The 27,426-nt window shown below is 40.4% G+C and overlaps 1 long non-coding RNA gene and 2 other non-coding genes across 4 annotated transcripts in view; 2 read left to right on the forward strand and 1 right to left on the reverse strand.

Moving 5' to 3' along the window:
• Nucleotides 1-27,426, reverse strand: part of LOC139765366 (uncharacterized) — a 65,366-nt gene that overhangs the window by 12,773 nt on the left and 25,167 nt on the right. The window lies entirely within an intron of this gene.
• TRNAL-CAA (transfer RNA leucine (anticodon CAA)) lies at nt 102-173 on the forward strand. The gene has a single exon. It is a non-coding gene; the product is annotated as a tRNA-Leu (tRNA).
• TRNAL-CAA (transfer RNA leucine (anticodon CAA)) lies at nt 1,173-1,244 on the forward strand. The gene has a single exon. It is a non-coding gene; the product is annotated as a tRNA-Leu (tRNA).

The raw sequence follows: 27,426 nt of genomic DNA on the forward strand, positions 1-27,426 counted from the left end.
CCGGCACTTTCTAAGACCAGGAGCAGACGGAAGAGCCAAACAAGAAAATGTCGGGATTTTCTAGCAATTCAAATAGAAGATTTTTTTTGTATTATATTACCGCCTGGTTAGCTCAGTGGCAGAGCGTGAGCCTCAAAAGCTCAAGGTCGTGAGTTCGATTCTCACACCAGGCAAACTTTTTTTTTTAGTTTTTTCATGTTTTTATATCTGTACAACATTTAGCCTATTTATCCATTATAATTTACATATTAACAAACCATTGTGGTTTGTGACATTATCTGAAATCGTTATTATACTGTGCTCTCATTTCCTTCTTGTGTTTACTTTAGTTAACCCAAAAAACATACATTTGAAGGCCTTCTTATATCGTGAAATTTGTCATATAGAAACATTTATTTATACATGAAATATGTTAATTCTGCTTCGTAATTTTGTAATGTATAAGATGATAATGTTTGTATGTGAATAATTAGTTGTAATGTATCGTTATTGTAGGAAAGTTTGGAAGTATCTCGACCAACCGATGGGCATCCGTTCTCTCTGGATGGCAACAGCCGTAGCATTGTGTACATTTGTTGGTCAACACATCTCGAAACTTTCCTACAATAACGCTCCATTACAACTAATTATTCACTTACAAATATTATCATCTTGTACATTACAATAGTACGGAACAGTATTAACATATTTCATGTATAAATAAATGTTTCTACATCACAAAATTCGACATATAAGAACGTATTCAAATGTATGTTTTTTGGGCAAACTCAACTAAATACATGAACAAACTATGAGCACAATATTTATATATATCATACAAACCTCCAACACTCACGATCGAACCCGGGACCCATGTGCAACAGGCGGGAGCGTTACCGCTAGGATATGATGGCCCCTAATAGGGAAATGACTATTGGAATATTATGTACTCGAATACCCTTCATCTCACCTTGGTGATCAACTGGATCTACACCGGTTATTTCCCATCAGGCTCATATATATATATATATATATATATATATATATATATATATATATATATATATATATATATATATATATATAATCCCTCCAGCACTTTCTAAGACCAGGAGCAGACGGAAGAGCCAAACAAGAAAATGTCGGGATTTTCTAGCAATTCAAATAGAAGATTTTTTTTGTATTATATTACCGCCTGGTTAGCTCAGTGGCAGAGCGTGAGCCTCAAAAGCTCAAGGTCGTGAGTTCGATTCTCACACCAGGCAAACTTTTTTTTTTAGTTTTTTCATGTTTTTATATCTGTACAACATTTAGCCTATTTATCCATTATAATTTACATATTAACAAACCATTGTGGTTTGTGACATTATCTGAAATCGTTATTATACTGTGCTCTCATTTCCTTCTCGTGTTTACTTTAGTTAACCCAAAAAACATACATTTGAATGCCTTCTTATATCGTGAAATTTGTGATATAGAAACATTTATTTATAATGAAATATGTTAATTCTGTTTCGTAATTTTGTAATGTACAAGATGATAATGTTTGTATGTGAATAATTAGTTGTAATGGAGCGTTATTGTATGAAAGTTTGGAGATGTGTCGACCAACAGATGGGCATCCGTTCTCTCTGGATGGCAAATGTACACAATGCTACGGCTGTTGCCATCCAACTATTGCTAGAATACATTAAGACATGAAGGCAATAGTCTACAAATGTCACTAAATTGTAAGTTTACACACTGGACTAAGAAGACAAACCCTTCTTTTGTGATCTACCTGTCTAATAAAGCACTAAATAAGGATTCCTTGTGTGCATGAGGCTACGGATCAAGTTGGGTGTGCTCTAACAGGGACGCCAGATGTGTTCATGTCACAAAGTCTTTTTGTAATTTAGAGAAATACAGTCATTACGCTAATGATGAAATTAATATCTGTAAGGCTTTAGTGTTTGCCACTACCTTAAAACCAGTGGAACCTAATTGCCCTAAAACATTTATAAGAGCTATTAACACCTTAAAAAAAGACCAGGATATACATATTACTAAAGCAGATATATATATATATATATATATATATATATATATATATATATATATATATATATATATATATATAAATATATAGATATATATATAAATATACGTGGGAATACGTGGGAAGTATTCTTAATCCCCTATCCCCAGGGATAATATATATATATATATATATATATATATATATATACACATATACACATACACACACATACACATACATACGTACATATACACACACACACATACATATATATACATATGAAAAATGTAAGAAACAATTTAGAAAACTGAAACTTTTAGCTTGAACGGAAAAAAATGAATGTCACATAATGGTTCAACCTCTGGCTACGGAAAAAGGAAATGTATAATTTATTTACACAAACGTCAATAGCAGTTCTCATCAATTTAACCACTGTATCAATAAGCTTCAATGTCTAAGCTACATTTTTCTCCAATTTCACTATTTTCTTGTCAAAACACCATGTATGAAAACTATCACTCCAGTAACACAACTATAAACATTTACTTCCCCTTTAAAAAAAATATATATATATATATATATATATATATATATATATATATATATATATATATATATATATATTTTTTTTTTTTTTGCTTTGTCGCTGTCTCCCGCGTTTGCGAGGTAGCGCAAGGAAACAGACGAAAGAAATGGCCCAACCCACCCCCATACACATGTATATACATACGTCCACACACGCAAAATATACATACCTACACAGCTTTCCATGGTTTACCCCAGACGCTTCACATGCCCCGATTCAATCCACTGACAGCACGTCAACCCCGGTATACCACATCGCTCCAATTCACTCTATTCCTTGCCCTCCTTTCACCCTCCTGCATGTTCAGGCCCCGATCACACAAAATCTTTTTCACTCCATCTTTCCACCTCCAATTTGGTCTCCCTCTTCTCCTAGTTCCCTCCACCTCCGACACATATATCCTCTTGGTCAATCTTTCCTCACTCATTCTCTCCATGTGCCCAAACCATTTCAAAACACCCTCTTCTGCTCTCTCAACCACGCTCTTTTTATTTCCACACATCTCTCTTACCCTTACGTTACTTACTCGATCAAACCACCTCACACCACACATTTTCCTCAAACATCTCATTTCCAGCACATCCATCCTCCTGCGCACAACTCTATCCATAGCCCACGCCTCGCAACCATACAACATTGTTGGAACCACTATTCCTTCAAACATACCCATTTTTGCTTTCCGAGATAATGTTCTCGACTTCCACACATTTTTCAAGGCTCCCAAAATTTTCGCCCCCTCCCCCACCCTATGATCCACTTCCGCTTCCATGGTTCCATCCGCTGACAGATCCACTCCCAGATATCTAAAACACTTCACTTCCTCCAGTTTTTCTCCATTCAAACTCACCTCCCAATTGACTTGATCCTCAACCCTACTGTACCTAATAACCTTGCTCTTATTCACATTTACTCTTAACTTTCTTCTTCCACACACTTTACCAAACTCAGTCACCAGCTTCTGCAGTTTCTCACATGAATCAGCCACCAGCGCTGTATCATCAGCGAACAACAACTGACTCACTTCCCAAGCTCTCTCATCCCCAACAGACTTCATACTTGCCCCTCTTTCCAAAACTCTTCCATTCACCTCCCTAACAACCCCATCCATAAACAAATTAAACAACCATGGAGACATCACACACCCCTGCCGCAAACCTACATTCACTGAGAACCAATCACTTTCCTCTCTTCCTACACGTACACATGCCTTACATCCTCGATAAAAACTTTTCACTGCTTCTAACAACTTGCCTCCCACACCATATATTCTTAATACCTTCCACAGAGCATCTCTATCAACTCTATCATATGCCTTCTCCAGATCCATAAATGCTACATACAAATCCATTTGCTTTTCTAAGTATTTCTCACATACATTCTTCAAAGCAAACACCTGATCCACACATCCTCTACCACTTCTGAAACTGCACTGCTCTTCCCCAATCTGATGCTCTGTACATGCCTTCACCCTCTCAATCAATACCCTCCCATATAATTTACCAGGAATACTCAACAAACTTATACCTCTGTAATTTGAGCACTCACTCACTCATATATATATATATATATATATATATATATATATATATATATATATATATATATATCAGATTGGGGTGTCTAAATGTGTGTGCATGTAACCAAGATGAGAAAAAAGGAGAGATAGATAGTATGTTTCAGGAAAGGAACCTGGATGTTTTGGCTGTGAGTGAAACGAAGCTCAAGGGTAAAGGGGAAGAGTGGTTTGAGAATGTCTTGGGAGTAAAGTCAAGGGTTAATGAGAGGACAAGAGCAAGGGAAGGAGTAGCACTATACCTGAAACAGGAGTGGTGTGAGTACGTGATAGAGCGTAAGAAAGTAAACTCTAGATTGATATGGGTAAACCTGAAAGTGGATGGAGAGAGATGGGTGATTATTGGTGCATATGCAACTGGGCATGAGAAGAAAGATCATGAGAGGCAAGTGTTTTGGGAGCAGCTGAGTGAGTGTGTTAGAAGTTTGGATGCACAAGACCGGGTTATAGTGATGGGTGATTTGAAGGCAAAGGTGAGTAATGTGACAGTTGAGGGAATTATTGGTGAATATGGGGTTTTAGTGTTGTAAATGGAATTGGTGAAGAGCTTGTAGATGTTTGTGCTGAAAAAGGACTAGTGATTGGGAATACCTGGTTTAAAAAGAGATATACTTAAGTATACATATGTAAGTAGAAGAGATGGCCAGAAAGCGTTATTGGCTTACGTGTTAATTGATAGGCGCATGAGAGACTTTTGGATGTTAATGTGCTGAGAGGTGCACTGGAAAGATGTCTGATCATTATTTTATGGAGGCAAAGGTGAAGATTTGTAGAGATTTTCAGAAAAGAAGAGAGAATGTTGGGGTGAAGAAAGTGGTGAGAATAAGTGAGCTTGGGAAGGAGACTTGTGTGAGGAAGTACCAGGAGAGACTGAGTGCAGAATGGAAAAAGGTGAGAACAAAGGAGGTAAGGGGAGTGGGGGAGGAATGGGATGTATTTAGGGAAGCAGTGATGGCTTGCACAAAAGATGCTTGTGGAATTAGAAGCGTGGGAGGAGGGCAGATTGGAAAAGGTAGTGAGTGGTGGGATGAAGATGTAAGATTATTAGTGAAAGAGAAGAGAGGTATTTGGACGATTTTTGTAGGTAAACAATGCAAATGACTGGGAGATGTATAAAAGAAAGAGGCAGGAGGTCAAGAGAAAGGTGCAAGAGGTGAAAAAAGGGGCAAATGCGAGTTGGGGTGAGAGATTATCATTAAATTCTAGAGAGAATAAAAACATGTAAATAAAGTGCATAAGACAAGAAAACCAATGGGAACATAGGTGAAGGAGGCTAATGGGGAGGTAATAACAAGTAGTGGTGAGGTGAGGAGATTGAGAGAGTATTTTGAAGGTTTGTTAAATGTGTTTTCGTCGAGCTGGTGTGCAAAGTGAGAGGGTTAGGGAGAATGGTTTGGTAAACATAGAGGAGGTAGTAAAAGCTTTGTGGAAGATGAAAGCCAGCAAAGCAGCAATTTTGGATGGTATTGCAGTGGAATTTATTAAAAAAGAGGTGAGTGTGTTGTTGACTGGTTGGTAAGGATATTCAAAGTATGTATGACTCATAGTGAAGTGCCTGAGGACTGGCAGAAGGCTTGCATAGTGCCATTGTACAAAGGCAAAGGGGAAAAGAATGAGTGCTCAAATTACATAGGTATCTCTGTAAAAGTCTGTTGAGTATTCCTGGGAAATTATATGGGAGGGTATTGATTGATAGGGCGAAGGCATGTACAGAGAATCAGATTGGGGAAGAGCAGTGTGGTTTCAGAAGTGGTAGAGGATGTGTGGATCAGGTGTTTCCTTTGAAGAATGTATGTGAAAAGTACTTAGAAATACAAATTGATTTGTATGTAGCATTTATGGATCTGGAGAAGGCATATGATAGAGATGATAAAGATGCTCTGTGGAAGGTATTAAGAATATATGATGTGGGAGGCAAGTTGTTAGAAGCAGTGAAAAGTTTTTATCAACGAAGTAAGGCATGTGTACGAGTACGAAGAGAGGAAAGTAACTGGTTCTCAGTGAATGTTGGTTTCCGGAAAGGGTGCGTGATGTCTCAATGGTTGTTTAATTTGTTTATGGATGGCATTGTTAGGGGGATGACTGCAAGAGTTTTGGAAAGTGGGGCAAGTATGCAGTCTGTTGTGGATGGGAGAGCTTGGGAAAAGAGTCAGTTGTTGTTCACTGATGATACAGCGCTGGTGGCTCATTCGGGTGAGAAACTGCAGAAGCTGGTGACTGAGTGTGGTAAAGTGTGTGAAACAAAAAAGCTGAGAGTAAATGTGAATAAGATCAAGGTTATTAGGTACAGTAGGGTTGAGGGACAAGTCAATTGGAAGGTAAGTATGAATGGAGAAAAACTGGAGGAAGTGAAGTGTTTTAGATATCTGGGAGTGGATTTGGCAGCGGATGGAACCATGGAAGCGGGGAGGGGGCGGAAGTTCTGGGAGCGTTGAAAAATGTGTGGAAGTCGAGAACATTATCTTGGAAAGGAAAAATGGCTATGTTTAAAGGGATAGTGGTTCCAATAATTTTATTTGGTTACCAGGCTTGGGCTATAAATAGAGTTATGTAGAGGAGGGTGGATGTGCTGGAAATGAGATGTTTGAGGACAATATGTGGGGTGAGGTGGTTTGATCGAGTAAGTAATGAAAGGGTAAGAGAGATGGGTGGTAATAAAAAGAGTGTGGTTGAGAGAGCAGAAGAGGGTGTTTTGAAATGGTTCGGTCACATGGAGAGAATGACTGAGGAAAGATTGACAAAGAGGATATATGTGTCAGAGGTGGAAGGAACCAGGAGAAGTGGGAGACCAAATTGGAGGTGGAAAGATGGAGTGAAAAAGATTTTGAGTGATAGGGGCCTGAACATGCAGGAGGTTGAAAGGCGTCCAAGGAATAGAGTGAATTGGAATGATGTGGTATACCAAGGTCAACGTGCTGTCAATGGATTGAACCAGGGCATGTGAAGTGTCTGAGGTAAACCATGGAAAATTCAGTGGACCCTGGATATGGAAAGGGAGCTGTGGTTTCTATGCATTATACATAACAGCTAGAGACTGAGTGTGAACGAATGGGGCCTTTGTTGTCTTTTCCTAGGGCTACCTCGTGCACATGAGGGGGGAGGGGGTTGTCATTTTATGTGTGGCGGGGTGGCGACGGGGAATGAATAAGGGCAGGCAGTATGAATTATGTACATGTGTTTATATGTATATGTCTGTGTGTGTATATATATATGTATACGTTGAGATGTTTTATTATTATTTTGCTTTGTCGCTGTCTCCTGCGTTAGCAAGGTAGCGCAAGGAAACAGACGAAAGAACGGCCTAACCCACCCACATACACAAATGTATACAGACACGTCCACACACGGAAATATACATGCCTATACATTTCAATGTATACATATATATACACACACAGACATATACATATATACACATGTAGATAATTCATACTGTCTGCCTTTATTCATTCCCATCACCACCTCGCAACACATGGAATAATAACCCCCTCCCCTCTCATGTGTGCGAGGTAGCGCTAGGAAAAGACAACAAGGGCCCCAATAGTTCACACTCACTCTCTAGCTGAGCGTGATGTACAGGTATATATATGTGCTGTGTGTTGACGTGTATGTATATACATGTGTATGTGGGTGGGTTGGGCCATTCTTTCGTCTGTTTCCTTGCGCTACCTCGCTAACACAGGAGACAGCGACAAAGTATAATGAATACTTAAATAAATCTTATCTATTTTCTTTGTAACACTAATCATCTGTTTTACTCTTATATCAATCGCATCATTCATTCAAAAAATGCAATTGCTGGTAAAGAAAAAATATCACCATTTGAATGTGGATTTGATCCTAAAGGATCAGCACGCATTCCGTTTTCTTTAGGGTTTTTCCTAATCTCTGCTATTTTTTCAATTTTTGATGTAGAAATTACACTATTACTACCATTAGTATGCACTATAAACCTATCAAATTTAATCTCATGAACTTCCATGGGACTTATTTTCTTTTAAATCTTTTATTGAAACTATATGTCGAATGGCATTCTGGAGCCCTTGAATGATATCAATGGGGTTATAGTCAACGATGATATGTAACTTGCACTCACAAAGTGTTATATTTAACTAACCTCACTTCAATTAGAAAGCGAAAATTTGTTCTTAGGTTCGATCTAAGCCTTGGTTTAATTAACCAATAATTAAATTTTGGTAGAAGCCAAAAAGAGGCTTATCACTGTTAATGATTTCAATGAAATTTCATTTTCCTACCAATGAAACATTTGTGGAATGAAAAAGGCTTCTAACTTATTTTCAAAGTGGTTCAATTCTGTTTATGCATCTTTTTCATTGTGTAAGTTTTAACACATTACATTCCTAATGTAAAGATGAAGATCAATGTCTCAAAAAATATATTCTTATACCCACACGTAAACTAAACCTCATTTGCAGCTTCAATGCAATACTCTAAAAATTAAATCATATGAGTAATAAAGCCTGATTAAAGCAATATCAACTTAAAATTTTTTTTTCATAAAAACTTTAATTTAAGTCTTATCCTATGTTATTTCAATAAAACTAGAGCCTCTTATTAAGATATTATGACCTCCCTGTCTACCTAAATACTCTAATCAAACCCCATCAAACTTTTTTTTTTACTTAGCACCAACTTTTAATGTCAATCTGATAAATGAAGTAAAAATCACAAATCTACAAAACTAGAAATGGAAGAAAGATCAATTGACTTCAAATTATCTATTCATATTCATATTGTACTTTGTCGCTGTCGCCTGCGTTTGCGAGGCAGCGCAAGGAAACAAATGAAGAATGGCTATAGCCACCCACATACACATGTATATACATAAACGTCCACACACGCACATATAAATACCTACACTTTTCAACATATACATACATATACATACACAGACATATACATATATACACATGTACATAATTCATACCTGCTGCCTTTATTCATTCCCATTGCCACCCCACCACACATGACATGACAGCCCCCTACCCCTGCATGAGTGCCAGGTAGAGCTAGAAAAAGAACACAGAGGCCACATTCGTTCACAGTCAGTCTCTAGCTGTCATGTATAATGCACCGAAACCACATTTCCCTTTCCATATCCAGGCCACACAATACCCCAGATGCTTCACATGCCCTGGTTCAATGCACTGACAGCACGTCGACCCCGGTATACCACATCATTCCAATTCACTGTATTCCTTGCATGCCTTTCACCATCCTGCATGTTCAGGTCCTCAATTGCTCAAAATCTTTCTCACTCCATCCTTCCACCTCCAATTTGGTCTCCCACTTCTCATCGTTCCCTCCACCTCTGACACATATATCCTCTGTCAACCTTTCCCCACTCATTTTCTCCATGTGACCAAACCATTTCAATACAACCTCTTCTGATCACTCAACCACATTCTTTTTAATACCAAACATCTCTCTTACCCTTTCATTACTTACTCGATCAAACCACCTCACACCACCTATTGTCCTCAAACATCTCATTTCCAACATATCCACCCTCTTCCACATAACCTTATCTATAGCCCACGCCTCGCAACCAAATAACATTGTTGGAACGACTATTCCTTCAAACATACCCATTTCTGCTTTCCGAGATAATGTTCTCGCCTTCCACACATGCTTGAACGCTCCCAGAACATTCACCCCCTCCCTATCCCTGTGACTCACTTCCACTTCCATCCGCTGCCAAATCCACTCCCAGATATCTAAAACACTTCACTTCCCCAGTTTTTCTCCATTCAAACTTACCTCCCAATTCACTTGTCTCTCAAACCTACTGCACCTAATAACCTTGCTCTTATTCTCATTTACTCTCAGCTTTCTTCTTTCACACACTTTACCAAACTCAGTCACCAGCTTCTACACTTTCTCACCCTAGTCAGCTACCAATGCTGTATCAACAGCGAACAACAACTGACTCACTTCCCAAGCCCTCTCATCCACAACAGACTGCATTCTTGCCCCTCTCTCCAAAACTCTTGCATTCACCTCCCTAACAACCCCACACATAAACAAATTAAACAACCATGGAGACATCGTGCATCCCTGCTGCAAACCGACATTCACTGAGAACCACTCACTTTCCTTTCTTCTTACTCATACACATGCCTTACATCCTCGATAAAAACTTTTCACTACTTCTATCAACTTGCCTCCCACACCATAAACTCTTAATAACTTCCACGGAGCATCTCTATCAACTATCATATGCCTTCAAACTATAATTCATATTCATAAAACTGAATATATATCCCAAGATCCCCCCAAAATTTATTACTGCTAAAGCTAAATTTTCCAAGAAAATCTCAAACAAATTATATATCTCTCTGAGAATAACAATCATGATAAAACTGATCTTATTACTACAGCCCCTACTCTCAATTCCAATCTAGGACTTCTTATAGTTGTAGTAGAATCTCCGATTCAGATAAAAGAACTAATAGTTGGTTCACCTCTAATAGTATAAAATACAAGTCAATAAGTATGACATACAGTTAAACCAGTTGGTGAAACACACAACAGAAAGTCAACCATATTGATATAATTATTTATTATACTTTGTCGCTGTCTCCCGCATTAGCGAGGTAGCGCACGGAAACTTATGAAAGAATGGCCCAATCCACCCACATACACATGTATATACATACACATCCACACACACACATATACATACCTATACATCTCAACACATACATATATATATATACACACAGACACGTACATATATACACATGTACATAATTCATCAAAATACTCACTCCATCTCCTCACATCACCACTACTTGTTATCACCTCCCCATTAGCCCCCTTCACTGAAGTTCCCATTTGTTCCCTTGTCTTACGCACTTTATTTACCCCCCTTCCAAAACATCTTTTTATTTCCTAAAATTCAATGATACTCTCTCACTCAACTCTCATTTTACCCTCTTTTTCACCTCTTGCCCCTTCTCTTGACCTCCTCCCTCTTTCTTTTATACATCTCTCACTCATTTGCATTTTTTCCTGCAAAAATTGTCTAAATGCCTCTCTATTCTCTCTTTCTAATTAATTATCTTACATCTTCATCCCACCCCGCACTACCCTTCTAATCAACCACCTCCCACGCTTCTCATGCCTCAAGCATCTTTTGCCAAGCCCCACTCCCCTTACCTCCTTTGTTCTCACCTTTTTCCATTCTGTACTCAGTCTCTCTAGTACTTCCTCACACAAGTATCCTTCCCAAGCTCACTTACTCTCTCCACTCTCTTCACCCAATTTCTCTCTTCTTTCCTGAAAAACCCCACAAATCTTCACCTTCGCCTCCACAAGATAATGATCAGACATCCCTCCAGTTGCACCTCTCAGCACATTAACATCCAAAAGTCTCTCTTTCGCCCCACCTTCAATTTTAAAACACAATCCATTTTTGCTCTCTGGCATTTTCCTACTTTTAAAACGTATACTTATGTATATCTCGCTTTTTAAAACCGGTTATTCCCAATCACCAGTCCTTTTTCGCACATAAATCTACAAGCTCTTTACCATTTCCATTTTACAACACTGAACACTCTGTATACCAATTTTCCTCAACTGCACATTACTCACTTTTGCATTCAAATTAACCCCTCACTGCAAAACCCCCTTTTTGGGGCATCAAAACCCCGAACACACTCATTCAGCTGCTCCCAAAAACCCCTTGCCTCTCATGACCTTTCTTCTCTTGCCCAGGTGCATATGCACCAATAATCCCCCCATCTCTCTCCATCAACTTTAGTTTTACCCATTCAATCTGAATTTACTTTTTTCCCCAACTTTATCACATACTCCACAACTCTGTTTCAGGAGTAGTTGCTACTCCTTTCTGCTCTTGTCCTCTCCCTAACCAATTGACTTTAATCCCAAGGGCATTCCATACCACTTCCCCTTTACCCTTTGCTTCGTTTCACTCAGAAGCCAAACATCCAGGTTCCTTTCCTCAACATACTCTATCTCCTTTTTTTCATCTTGGTTACATCCACATACATTTAGACACTCCCAATCTGAGCCTTCGAGGAGGATGAAACACTCCTCGATGACTCTTCTTCTGTTTCCCTTTTAGAAAATTAAATTTCAAGGAGGGGAGGGTTCTGGCCCCTGCTCCCGTCCTTTAAGTCGCTTCTACGAAAAGTGAGGAATGCGTGGGAAGTATTCTTTCTCCCCTATCTCCTATTCATTTCCGTCGCCACCCTGCCACACAGAAATGAAAATCCCCTCCCTAAAGGTGTGCGCAAGGTAGCGCTCCAAAAAGAAACAAAGGCTTACATTCATTCACATTTAGTCTCTAGCTGTCATGTATAATGCCCCAAACACAGCTCCCTTTCCACATCCGGCTTCACATAACTTTCATGGTTTACCCAGGCGCATCATATGCTGGTTCAATCCACTGGGGCTAGCAGTTAGGGGCCATGGTTTTAAACAACATCATTCCAATTCACTCTATTCCTTGCATGCCTTTCACCCTCCTGCATGTTCAGGCCCCGATCACACAAAATCTTTTTCACTCCATCTTTCCACCTCCAATTTGGTCTCCCTCTTCTCCTTGTTCCCTCCACCTCCGACACATATATCCTCTTGGTCAATCTTTCCTCACTCATCCTCTCCATGTGCCCAAACCACTTCAAAACACCCTCTTCTGCTCTCTCAACCACGCTCTTTTCATTTCCACACATCTCTCTTACCCTTACGTTACTCACTCGATCAAACCACCTCACACCACACATTGTCCTCAAACATCTCATTTCCAGCACATCCATCCTCCTGCGCACAACTCTATCCATAGCCCACGCCTCGCAACCATACAACATTGTTGGAACCACTATTCCTTCAAACATACCCATTTTTGCTTTCCGAGATAATGTTCTCGACTTCCACACATTCTTCAAGGCCCCAGAATTTTCACCCCCTCCCCCACCCTATGATCCACTTCCGCTTCCATGGTTCCATCCGCTGCCAGATCCACTCCCAGATATCTAAAACACTTCACTTCCTCCAGTTTTTCTCCATTCAAACTCACCTCCCAATTGACTTGACCCTCAACCCGTACTGTACCTAATAACCTTGCTCTTATTCACATTTACTCTTAACTTTCTTCTTCCACACACTTTACCAAACTCAGTCACCAGCTTCTGCAGTTTCACACATGAATCAGCCACCAGCGCTGTGTCATCAGCGAACAACAACTGACTCACTTCCCAAGCTCTCTCATCCCCAACAGACTTCATACTTGCCCCTCTTTCCAAAACTCTTGCATTTACCTCCCTAACAACCCCATCCATAAACAAATTAAACAACCATGGAGACATCACACACCCCTGCCGCAAACCTACATTCACTGAGAACCAATCACTTTCCTCTCTTCCTACACTTACACATGCCTTACATCCTCGATAAAAACTTTTCACTGCTTCTAACAACTTTCCTCCCACACCATATATTCTTAATACCTTCCACAGAGCATCTCTATCAACTCTATCATATGCCTTCTCCAGATCCATAAAAGCTACATACAAATCCATTTGCTTTTCTAAGTATTTCTCACATACATTCTTCAAAGCAAACACCTGATCCACACATCCTCTACCACTTCTGAAACCACACTGCTCTTCCCCAATCTGATGCTCTGTACATGCCTTCACCCTCTCAATCAATACCCTCCCATATAATTTACCAGGAATACTCAACAAACTTATACCTCTGTAATTTGAGCACTCACTCTTATCCCCTTTGCCTTTGTACAATGGCACTATGCACGCATTCCGCCAATCCTCAGGCACCTCACCATGAGTCATACATACATTAAATAACCTTACCAACCAGTCAACAATACAGTCACCCCCTTTTTTAATAAATTCCACTGCAATACCATCCAAACCTGCTGCCTTGCCGGCTTTCATCTTCCGCAAAGCTTTCACTACCTCTTCACTACCTATATATATATATATATATATCAGATTGGGGTGTCTAAATGTGTGTGCATGTAACCAAGATGAGAAAAAAGGAGAGATAGATAGTATGTTTCAGGAAAGGAACCTGGATGTTTTGGCTGTGAGTGAAACGAAGCTCAAGGGTAAAGGGGAAGAGTGGTTTGAGAATGTCTTGGGAGTAAAGTCAAGGGTTAATGAGAGGACAAGAGCAAGGGAAGGAGTAGCACTATACCTGAAACAGGAGTGGTGTGAGTACGTGATAGAGCGTAAGAAAGTAAACTCTAGATTGATATGGGTAAACCTGAAAGTGGATGGAGAGAGCTGGGTGATTATTGGTGCATATGCAACTGGGCATGAGAAGAAAGATCATGAGAGGCAAGTGTTTTGGGAGCAGCTGAGTGAGTGTGTTAGAAGTTTGGATGCACAAGACCGGGTTATAGTGATGGGTGATTTGAAGGCAAAGGTGAGTAATGTGACAGTTGAGGGAATTATTGGTGCATATGGGGTTTTAGTGTTGTAAATGGAATTGGTGAAGAGCTTGTAGATGTTTGTGCTGAAAAAGGACTAGTGATTGGGAATACCTGGTTTAAAAAGAGATATACTTAAGTATACATATGTAAGTAGAAGAGATGGCCAGAAAGCGTTATTGGATTACGTGTTAATTGATAGGCGCATGAGAGACTTTTGGATGTTAATGTGCTGAGAGGTGCACTGGAAAGATGTCTGATCATTATTTTATGGAGGCAAAGGTGAAGATTTGTAGAGATTTTCAGAAAAGAAGAGAGAATGTTGGGGTGAAGAAAGTGGTGAGAATAAGTGAGCTTGGGAAGGAGACTTGTGTGAGGAAGTACCAGGAGAGACTGAGTGCAGAATGGAAAAAGGTGAGAACAAAGGAGGTAAGGGGAGTGGGGGAGGAATGGGATGTATTTAGGGAAGCAGTGATGGCTTGCACAAAAGATGCTTGTGGAATTAGAAGCGTGGGAGGAGGGCAGATTGGAAAAGGTAGTGAGTGGTGGGATGAAGATGTAAGATTATTAGTGAAAGAGAAGAGAGGTATTTGGACGATTTTTGTAGGTAAACAATGCAAATGACTGGGAGATGTATAAAAGAAAGAGGCAGGAGGTCAAGAGAAAGGTGCAAGAGGTGAAAAAAGGGGCAAATGCGAGTTGGGGTGAGAGATTATCATTAAATTCTAGAGAGAATAAAAACATGTAAATAAAGTGCATAAGACAAGAAAACCAATGGGAACATAGGTGAAGGAGGCTAATGGGGAGGTAATAACAAGTAGTGGTGAGGTGAGGAGATTGAGAGAGTATTTTGAAGGTTTGTTAAATGTGTTTTCGTCGAGCTGGTGTGCAAAGTGAGAGGGTTAGGGAGAATGGTTTGGTAAACATAGAGGAGGTAGTAAAAGCTTTGTGGAAGATGAAAGCCAGCAAAGCAGCAATTTTGGATGGTATTGCAGTGGAATTTATTAAAAAAGAGGTGAGTGTGTTGTTGACTGGTTGGTAAGGATATTCAAAGTATGTATGACTCATAGTGAAGTGCCTGAGGACTGGCAGAAGGCTTGCATAGTGCCATTGTACAAAGGCAAAGGGGAAAAGAGTGAGTGCTCAAATTACATAGGTATCTCTGTAAAAGTCTGTTGAGTATTCCTGGGAAATTATATGGGAGGGTATTGATTGATAGGGCGAAGGCATGTACAGAGAATCAGATTGGGGAAGAGCAGTGTGGTTTCAGAAGTGGTAGAGGATGTGTGGATCAGGTGTTTCCTTTGAAGAATGTATGTGAAAAGTACTTAGAAATACAAATTGATTTGTATGTAGCATTTATGGATCTGGAGAAGGCATATGATAGAGATGATAAAGATGCTCTGTGGAAGGTATTAAGAATATATGATGTGGGAGGCAAGTTGTTAGAAGCAGTGAAAAGTTTTTATCAACGAAGTAAGGCATGTGTACGAGTACGAAGAGAGGAAAGTAACTGGTTCTCAGTGAATGTTGGTTTCCGGAAAGGGTGCGTGATGTCTCAATGGTTGTTTAATTTGTTTATGGATGGCATTGTTAGGGGGATGACTGCAAGAGTTTTGGAAAGTGGGGCAAGTATGCAGTCTGTTGTGGATGAGAGAGCTTGGGAAAAGAGTCAGTTGTTGTTCACTGATGATACAGCGCTGGTGGCTCATTCGGGTGAGAAACTGCAGAAGCTGGTGACTGAGTGTGGTAAAGTGTGTGAAACAAAAAAGCTGAGAGTAAATGTGAATAAGATCAAGGTTATTAGGTACAGTAGGGTTGAGGGACAAGTCAATTGGAAGGTAAGTTTGAATGGAGAAAAACTGGAGGAAGTGAAGTGTTTTAGATATCTGGGAGTGGATTTGGCAGCGGATGGAACCATGGAAGCGGGGAGGGGGCGGAAGTTCTGGGAGCGTTGAAAAATGTGTGGAAGTCGAGAACATTATCTTGGAAAGGAAAAATGGCTATGTTTAAAGGGATAGTGGTTCCAATAATTTTATTTGGTTACCAGGCTTGGGCTATAAATAGAGTTATGTAGAGGAGGGTGGATGTGCTGGAAATGAGATGTTTGAGGACAATATGTGGGGTGAGGTGGTTTGATCGAGTAAGTAATGAAAGGGTAAGAGAGATGGGTGGTAATAAAAAGAGTGTGGTTGAGAGAGCAGAAGAGGGTGTTTTGAAATGGTTCGGTCACATGGAGAGAATGACTGAGGAAAGATTGACAAAGAGGATATATGTGTCAGAGGTGGAAGGAACCAGGAGAAGTGGGAGACCAAATTGGAGGTGGAAAGATGGAGTGAAAAAGATTTTGAGTGATAGGGGCCTGAACATGCAGGAGGTTGAAAGGCGTCCAAGGAATAGAGTGAATTGGAATGATGTGGTATACCAAGGTCAACGTGCTGTCAATGGATTGAACCAGGGCATGTGAAGTGTCTGAGGTAAACCATGGAAAATTCAGTGGACCCTGGATATGGAAAGGGAGCTGTGGTTTCTATGCATTATACATAACAGCTAGAGACTGAGTGTGAACGAATGGGGCCTTTGTTGTCTTTTCCTAGGGCTACCTCGTGCACATGAGGGGGGAGGGGGTTGTCATTTTATGTGTGGCGGGGTGGCGACGGGGAATGAATAAGGGCAGGCAGTATGAATTATGTACATGTGTTTATATGTATATGTCTGTGTGTGTATATATATATGTATACGTTGAGATGTTTTATTATTATTTTGCTTTGTCGCTGTCTCCTGCGTTAGCAAGGTAGCGCAAGGAAACAGACGAAAGAACGGCCTAACCCACCCACATACACAAATGTATACAGACACGTCCACACACGGAAATATACATGCCTATACATTTCAATGTATACATATATATACACACACAGACATATACATATATACACATGTAGATAATTCATACTGTCTGCCTTTATTCATTCCCATCACCACCTCGCAACACATGGAATAATAACCCCCTCCCCTCTCATGTGTGCGAGGTAGCGCTAGGAAAAGACAACAAGGGCCCCAATAGTTCACACTCACTCTCTAGCTGAGTGTGATGTACAGGTATATATATGTGCTGTGTGTTGACGTGTATGTGCTGTGTGTTGACGTGTATGTATATACATGTGTATGTGGGTGGGTTGGGCCATTCTTTCGTCTGTTTCCTTGCGCTACCTCGCTAACACAGGAGACAGCGACAAAGTATAATGAATACTTAAATAAATCTTATCTATTTTCTTTGTAACACTAATCATCTGTTTTACTCTTATATCAATCGCATCATTCATTCAAAAAATGCAATTGCTGGTAAAGAAAAAATATCACCATTTGAATGTGGATTTGATCCTAAAGGATCAGCACGCATTCCGTTTTCTTTAGGGTTTTTCCTAATCTCTGCTATTTTTTCAATTTTTGATGTAGAAATTACACTATTACTACCATTAGTATGCACTATAAACCTATCAAATTTAATCTCATGAACTTCCATGGGACTTATTTTCTTTTAAATCTTTTATTGAAACTATATGTCGAATGGCATTCTGGAGCCCTTGAATGATATCAATGGGGTTATAGTCAACGATGATATGTAACTTGCACTCACAAAGTGTTATATTTAACTAACCTCACTTCAATTAGAAAGCGAAAATTTGTTCTTAGGTTCGATCTAAGCCTTGGTTTAATTAAACTATAATTAAATTTTGATAGAAGCCAAAAAGAGGCTTATCACTGTTAATGATTTCAATGAAATTTCATTTTCCTACCAATGAAACATTTGTGGAATGAAAAAGGCTTCTAACTTATTTTCAAAGTGGTTCAATTCTGTTTATGCATCTTTTTCATTGTGTAAGTTTTAACACATTACATTCCTAATGTAAAGATGAAGATCAATGTCTCAAAAAATATATTCTTATACCCACAGGTAAACTAAACCTCATTTGCAGCTTCAATGCAATACTCTAAAAATTAAATCATATGAGTAATAAAGCCTGATTAAAGAAATATTAACTTAAAATTTTTTTTTTCATAAAAACTTTAATTTAAGTCTTATCCTATGTTATTTCAATAAAACTAGAGCCTCTTATTAAGATATTATGACCTCCCTGTCTACCTAAATACTCTAATCAAACCCCATCAAACTTTTTTTTTTACTTAGCACCAACTTTTAATGTCAATCTGATAAATGAAGTAAAAATCACAAATCTACAAAACTAGAAATGGAAGAAAGATCAATTGACTTCAAATTATCTATTCATATTCATATTGTACTTTGTCGCTGTCGCCTGCGTTTGCGAGGCAGCGCAAGGAAACAAATGAAGAATGGCCATAGCCACCCACATACACATGTATATACATAAACGTCCACACACGCACATATAAATACCTACACTTTTCAACATATACATACATATACATACACAGACATATACATATATACACATGTACATAATTCATACCTGCTGCCTTTATTCATTCCCGTTGCCACCCCACCACACATGACATGACAGCCCCCTACCTCCGCATGAGTGCCAGGTAGAGCTAGAAAAAGAACACAGAGGCCACATTCGTTCACAGTCAGTCTCTAGCTGTCATGTATAATGCACCGAAACCACATTTCCCTTTCCATATCCAGGCCACACAATACCCCAGATGCTTCACATGCCCTGGTTCAATGCACTGACAGCACGTCGACCCCGGTATACCACATCATTCCAATTCACTGTATTCCTTGCATGCCTTTCACCATCCTGCATGTTCAGGTCCTCAATTGCTCAAAATCTTTCTCACTCCATCCTTCCACCTCCAATTTGGTCTCCCACTTCTCATCGTTCCCTCCACCTCTGACACATATATCCTCTGTCAACCTTTCCCCACTCATTTTCTCCATGTGACCAAACCATTTCAATACAACCTCTTCTGATCACTCAACCACATTCTTTTTAATACCAAACATCTCTCTTACCCTTTCATTACTTACTCGATCAAACCACCTCACACCACCTATTGTCCTCAAACATCTCATTTCCAACATATCCACCCTCTTCCACATAACCTTATCTATAGCCCACGCCTCGCAACCAAATAACATTGTTGGAACGACTATTCCTTCAAACATACCCATTTCTGCTTTCCGAGATAATGTTCTCGCCTTCCACACATGCTTGAACGCTCCCAGAACATTCACCCCCTCCCTATCCCTGTGACTCACTTCCACTTCCATCCGCTGCCAAATCCACTCCCAGATATCTAAAACACTTCACTTCCCCAGTTTTTCTCCATTCAAACTTACCTCCCAATTCACTTGTCTCTCAAACCTACTGCACCTAATAACCTTGCTCTTATTCTCATTTACTCTCAGCTTTCTTCTTTCACACACTTTACCAAACTCAGTCACCAGCTTCTACACTTTCTCACCCTAGTCAGCTACCAATGCTGTATCAACAGCGAACAACAACTGACTCACTTCCCAAGCCCTCTCATCCACAACAGACTGCATTCTTGCCCCTCTCTCCAAAACTCTTGCATTCACCTCCCTAACAACCCCACACATAAACAAATTAAACAACCATGGAGACATCGTGCATCCCTGCTGCAAACCGACATTCACTGGGAACCACTCACTTTCCTTTCTTCTTACTCATACACATGCCTTACATCCTCGATAAAAACTTTTCACTACTTCTATCAACTTGCCTCCCACACCATAAACTCTTAATAACTTCCACGGAGCATCTCTATCAACTATCATATGCCTTCAAACTATAATTCATATTCATAAAACTGAATATATATCCCAAGATCCCCCCAAAATTTATTACTGCTAAAGCTAAATTTTCCAAGAAAATCTCAAACAAATTATATATCTCTCTGAGAATAACAATCATGATAAAACTGATCTTATTACTACAGCCCCTACTCTCAATTCCAATCTAGGACTTCTTATAGTTGTAGTAGAATCTCCGATTCAGATAAAAGAACTAATAGTTGGTTCACCTCTAATAGTATAAAATACAAGACAATAAGTATGACATACAGTTAAACCAGTTGTTGAAACACACAACAGAAAGTCAACCATATTGATATAATTATTTATTATACTTTGTCGCTGTCTCCCGCATTAGCGAGGTAGCGCACGGAAACTTATGAAAGAATGGCCCAATCCACCCACATACACATGTATATACATACACATCCACACACACACATATACATACCTATACATCTCAACACATACATATATATATATACACACAGACACGTACATATATACACATGTACATAATTCATCAAAATACTCACTCCATCTCCTCACATCACCACTACTTGTTATCACCTCCCCATTAGCCCCCTTCACTGAAGTTCCCATTTGTTCCCTTGTCTTACGCACTTTATTTACCTCCTTCCAAAACATCTTTTTATTCTCCCTAAAATTCAATGATACTCTCTCACCTCAACTCTCATTTACCCTCTTTTTCACCTCTTGCACCTTCCTCTTGACCTCCTGCCTCTTTCTTTTATACATCTCTCACTCATTTGCATTTTTTCCCTGCAAAAATTGTCTAAATGCCTCTCTCTTCTCTTTCACTAATAATCTTACATCTTCATCCCACCACGCACTACCCTTTCTAATCAACCCACCTCCCACGCTTCTCATGCCTCAAGCATCTTTTGCACAAGCCCCACTCCCCTTACCTCCTTTGTTCTCACCTTTTTCCATTCTGTACTCAGTCTCTCCTGGTACTTCCTCACACAAGTCTCCTTCCCAAGCTCACTTACTCTCACCACTCTCTTCACCCCAATATTCTCTCTTCTTTTCTGAAAAACCCTACAAATCTTCACCTTCGCCTCCACAAGATAATGATCAGACATCCCTCCAGTTGCACCTCTCAGCACATTAACATCCAAAAGTCTCTCTTTCGCACACCTATCAATTAACACACAATCCAATAATGCTCTCTGGCCATCTCTCCTACTTACATACGTATACTTATGTATATCTCGCTTTTTAAACCAGGTATTCCCAATCACCAGTCCTTTTTCAGCACATAAATCTACAAGCTCTTTACCATTTCCATTTACAACACTGAACACTCCATGTATACCAATTATTCCCTCAACTGCCACATTACTCACTTTTGCATTCAAATCACCCATCACTGCAACCCAGTCTGGGGCATCAAAACCACGAACACACTCATTCAGCTGCTCCCAAAACACTTGCCTCTCATGACCTTTCTTCTCTTGCCCAGGTGCATATGCACCAATAATCACCCATCTCTCTCCATCAACTTTCAGTTTTACCCATATCAATCTAGAATTTACTTTCTCACACTTTATCACATACTCCCACAACTCCTGTTTCAGGAGTAGTGCTACTCCTTTCCTTGCTCTTGTCCTCTAACTAACCAATGACTTTAATCCCAAGACATTCCCAAACCACTTCCCCTTTACCCTTTAGCTTCGTTTCACTCAGAGCCAAAACATCCAGGTTCCTTTCCTCAAACATACTACCTATCTCCTTTTTTCTCATCTTGGTTACATCCACATACATTTAGACACCCCAATCTGAGCCTTCGAGGAGGATGAGCACTCCTCGCATGACTCTTCTTCTGTTTCACCTTTTAGAAAGTTAAAATACAAGGAGGGGAGGGTTTCTGGCCCCCTGCTCCCGTCCTCTTTAGTCGCCTTCTACGACACGTGAGGAATGCATGGGAAGTATTCTTTCTCCCCTATCTCCTATTCATTCCCGTCGCCACCCTGCCACACATGAAATGAAAATCCCCTCCCCTAGCATGTGCGCAAGGTAGCGCTCCGAAAAGACAACAAAGGCTACATTCATTCACACTCAGTCTCTAGCTGTCATGTATAATGCCCCAAAACCACAGCTCCCTTTCCACATCCAGGCCTCACATAACTTTCCATGGTTTACCCCAGGCGCATCATATGCCTGGTTCAATCCATTGACAGCACGTAGACCACGGTAAACCACATCATTCCAATTCACTCTATTCCTTGCATGCCTTTCACCCACCTGCATGTTCTGGCCCTGATCACTCAAAATCTTTTTCACTCCATCTTTCCACCTCCAGTTTGGTCTCCCACTTCTCCTCATTCCCTCCACCTCTGACACATATATCCTCTTGGTCAATCTTTCCTCACTCATTCTCTCCATGTGACCAAACCATTTCAAAACACCCTCTTCTGCTCTCTCAACCACACTCTTTTTATTACCACACATCTCTCTTATCCTATTATTACTTACTCGATCAAACCACCTCACACACATATTGACCTCAAACATCTCATTTCCAGCACATCCACCCTCCTCTGCACAACTCTATCTGTAGGCCACACCCCGCAACCATATAACATTCTTGGAACCACTATTCCTTCAAATATACCCATCTTTGCTTTCCAAGATAACGTTATCGACTTCCACACATTCTTCAATGCTCACAGACCTTTCGCCCCCTCCCCCACCCTATGATTCACTTCCGCTTCCATGGTTCCATCCACTGCCAGATCCACTCCCAGATATCTAAAACACTCACTTCCTCCAGTTTTTCTCCATTCAAACTTACCTCCCAACTGACTTGTCCCTCAACACTACTGTACCTAATAACCTTGCTCTTATTCACATTTACTCTCAGCTTTCTTCTTTCACAAACTTAACCAAACTCAATCACCAGCTTCTGCAGTTTCTCACATGAATCAGCCCCCAGCATTGTATCATCAGTGAATAACAACTGACTCACTTCACAAGCTCTCTCCTCCACAACAGACTGCATACTTATCCTGCTTTCTAAAACTCTTGCATCTACCTCCCTAACAACATCATCCATAAACAAATTAAACAATCATGGAGACATCACGCACCCCTGCCGCAAACGAGCATTCACTGAGAACCAATCACTTTCCTCTCTATCTACATATACACATGCCTTACATCCTTGATAAAAACTTTTCACGGATTCTAACAACTTGCCTCCCACATCATATATTCTTTATACCCCCCCACAGAGCATTTCTATCAACTCTATCATATGCCTTCTACAGAGCCATAAATGCTATATACAAATCCATTTCCTTTTCTAAGTATTTCTCACATACATTCTTCAAAGTAAACACCTGATCCACACATCCTCTACCATTTCAGAAACAACACTGCTCTTCCCCAATCTGATGCTCTGTACATGCCTTCACCCTCTCAATTAATACCCTCCCATATAATTTCCAACAATACTCAACAAACTTATTTATATTTTATTTATTTATTAAGCTTTGTCGCTGTCTCCCGCGTTAGTGAGGTAGCGCAAGGAAACAGACGAAAGAATGGCCCAACCCGCCCACACACACATGTATATACATACACGTCCACACACACAAATATACATACCAATGCATCTCAATGTACACATGTATATATACACACACAGACATATACATATATACACATGTACATAATTCATACTGCCTGCCTTTATTTGTTCCCATCGCCACCTCGCCACACATAGAATAACAACCCCCTACCCCCTCATGTGTGTGAGGTAGTGCTAGGAAAGACACCAAAGGCCCCATTCGTTCACACTCAGTCTCTAGCTGTCATGTAATAATGCACCGAAACCACAGCTCCCTTTCCACATCCAGTCCCCATACACTTTCCATGGTTTACCCCAGACGCTTCACATGCCCTGGTCAATCCAATGACAGCACGGCGACCACATCGTTCCAATTCACTCTATTTCTTGCATGCCTTTCACCCTCCTGCATGTTCAGGCCCCGATCACTCAAAATCTTTTTCACTCCATCTTTCCACCTCCAATTTGGTCTCCCATTTCTCCTCGTTCCCTCCACCTCTGAAACATATATCCTCTTGGTCAATCTTTCCCCACTCATTCTCTCCATGTGACCAAACCATTTCAAAACACCCTCTTCTGCTCTCTCAACCACACTCTTTTTATTTCCATACATCTCTCTCACCCTTTTATTACTTACTCGATCAAACCACCTCACACCACATATTGTCCTCAAACATCTCATTTCCAGCACATCCACCCTCCTGCGCACAACTCTATCCATAGCCCACGCCTCGCAACCATACAACATTGTTGGAACCACTATTCCTTCAAACATACCCATTTTTGCTTTCCGAGATGATGTTCTCGACTTCCAAACATTCTTCAAGGCTCCCAGAATTTTCGCCCCCTCCCCCACCCTATGATTCACTTCCGCTTCCATGGTTCCATCCGCTGCCAGATCCACTCCCAGATATCTAAAACACTTTACTTCCTCCAGTTTTTCTCCATTTAAACTTACCTCCCAATTGACTTGACCCTCAACCCTACTGTACCTAATAACCTTGCTCTTATTCACATTTACTCTTAACTTTCTTCTCTCACACACTTTACCAAACTCAGTCACCAGCTTCTGCAGTTTCTTACATGAATCAGCCACCAGCGCTGTATCATCAGCGAATAACTGACTCACTTCCCAAGCTCTCTCATCCACAACAGACTGCATACTTGCCCCTCTTTCCAAAACTCTTGCATTCACCTCCCTAACAACCCCATCCATAAACAAATTAAACAACCATGGAGACATCACACATCCCTGCCGCAAGCCTACATTCACTGAGAACCAATCACTTTCCTCTCTTCCTACATGTACACATGCCTTACATCCTCGATAAAAACTTTTCACTGCTTCCAACAACTTGCCTCCCACACCATATATTCTTAAAACCTACCACAGAGAATCTCTATCAACTCTATCATATGCCTTCTCCAGATCCATAAATGCTACATACAAATCCATTTGTTTTTCTAAGTATTTCTCACATACATTCTTCAAAGCAAACACCTGATCCACACATCCTCTACCACTTCTGAAACCACACTGCTCTTCCCCAATCTGATGCTCTGTACACGCCTTCACCCTCTCAATCAATACCCTCCCATATAATTTACCAGGAATACTCAACAAACTTATACCTCTGTAATTCGAGCACTCACTCTTATCCCCTTTGCCTCTGTACAATGGCACAGCAAGCATTCCGCCAATCCTTAGGCACCTCACCATGAATCATACATACATTAAATAACCTTACCAACCAGTCAACAATACAGTCACCCCCTTTTTTTATAAATTCCACTGCAATACCATCCAAACCTGCTGCTTTGCCGGCTTTCATCTTCCGTAAAGCTTTCACTACCTCTTCTCTATTTACCAAACCATTTTCCCTAACCGTCTCACTTTGCACACCACCTCGACCATAACACCCTATATCTGCCACTCTATCATCAAACACATTCAACAAACCTTCAAAATACTCACTCCATCTCCTTCTCACATCACCACTACTTGTTATCACCTCCCTATTAGCCCCCTTCACTGAAGTTCCCATTTGCTCCCTTGTCTTACGCACTTTATTTGCCTCCTTCCAAAACATCTTTTTATTCTCCCTGAAATTTAATGATACTCTCTCACCCCAACTCTCATTTGCCCTCTTTTTCACCTCTTGCACCTTTCTCTTGACCTCCTGCCTCTTTCTTTTATACCTCTCCCACTCATTTGCATTTTTTCCCTGTAAAAATCGTTCAGATGCCTCTCTCTTCTCTTTCACTAATAATCTTACTTCTTCATTCCACCACTCACTACCTTTTCTAATCAACCCACCTCCCACGCTTCTCATGCCACAAGCATCTTTTGTGCAAGCCATCACTGCTTCCCTAAATACATCCCATTCCTCCCCCACTCCCCTTACCTCCTTTGTTCTCACCTTTTTCCATTCTGTACTCAGTCTCTCCTGGTACTTCCTCACACAAGTCTCCTTCCCAAGCTCACTTACTCTCACCACTCTCTTCACCCCAACATTCTCTTTTCTTTTCTGAAAACCCCCACAAATCTTCACCTTTGCCTCCACAAGATAATGATCAGACATCCCTCCAGTTGCACCTCTCAGCACATTAACATCCAAAAGTCTCTCTTTCGTGCATTTATCAATTAACTCGTAATCCAATAACACTCTCTGGCCATCTCTCCTACTTACATACGTATACTTATGTATATCTCGCTTTTTAAACCAGGTATTCCCAATCACCAGTCCTTTTTCAGCACATAAATCTACAAGCTCTTCACCATTTCCATTTACAACACTGAACACTCCATGTATACCAATTATTCCCTCAACTGCCACATTACTCACCTTTGCATTCAAATCACCCATCACTGCAACCCAGTCTTGGGCATCAAAACCACTAACACACTCATTCAGCTGCTCCCAAAACACTTGCCTCTCATGATCTTTCTTGTCATGCCTAGGTGCATATGCACCAATAATCACCTATCTCTCTCCATCAACTTTCAGTTTTACCCATATCAATCTAGAATTTACTTTCTTACACTCTATTACATACTCCCACAACTCCTGTTTCAGGAGTAGTGCTACTCCTTCCCTTGCTCTTGTCCTCTCACTAACCCCTGACTTTACTCCCAAGACATTCCCAAACCACTGTTCCCCTTTACCCTTTAGCTTCGTTTCACTCAGAGCCAAAACATCCAAGTTCCTTTCCTCAAACATACTACCTATCTCTCCTTTTTTCTCATCTTGGTTACATCCACACACATTTAGATACCCCAATCTGAGCCTTCGAGGAGGATGAGCACTCCTCGCGTGACTCCTTCTTCTGTTTCCCCTTTTAGAAAGTTAAAATACAAGGAAGGGAGGGTTTCTAGCCCCCCGCTCCCGTCCCCTTTAGTCGCCTTCTACGACACGTGAGGAATGCGTGGGA

The sequence above is a fragment of the Panulirus ornatus genome, chromosome 54 (assembly GCF_036320965.1).
Source record: "Panulirus ornatus isolate Po-2019 chromosome 54, ASM3632096v1, whole genome shotgun sequence".
NCBI lineage: Eukaryota > Metazoa > Arthropoda > Malacostraca > Decapoda > Palinuridae > Panulirus > Panulirus ornatus.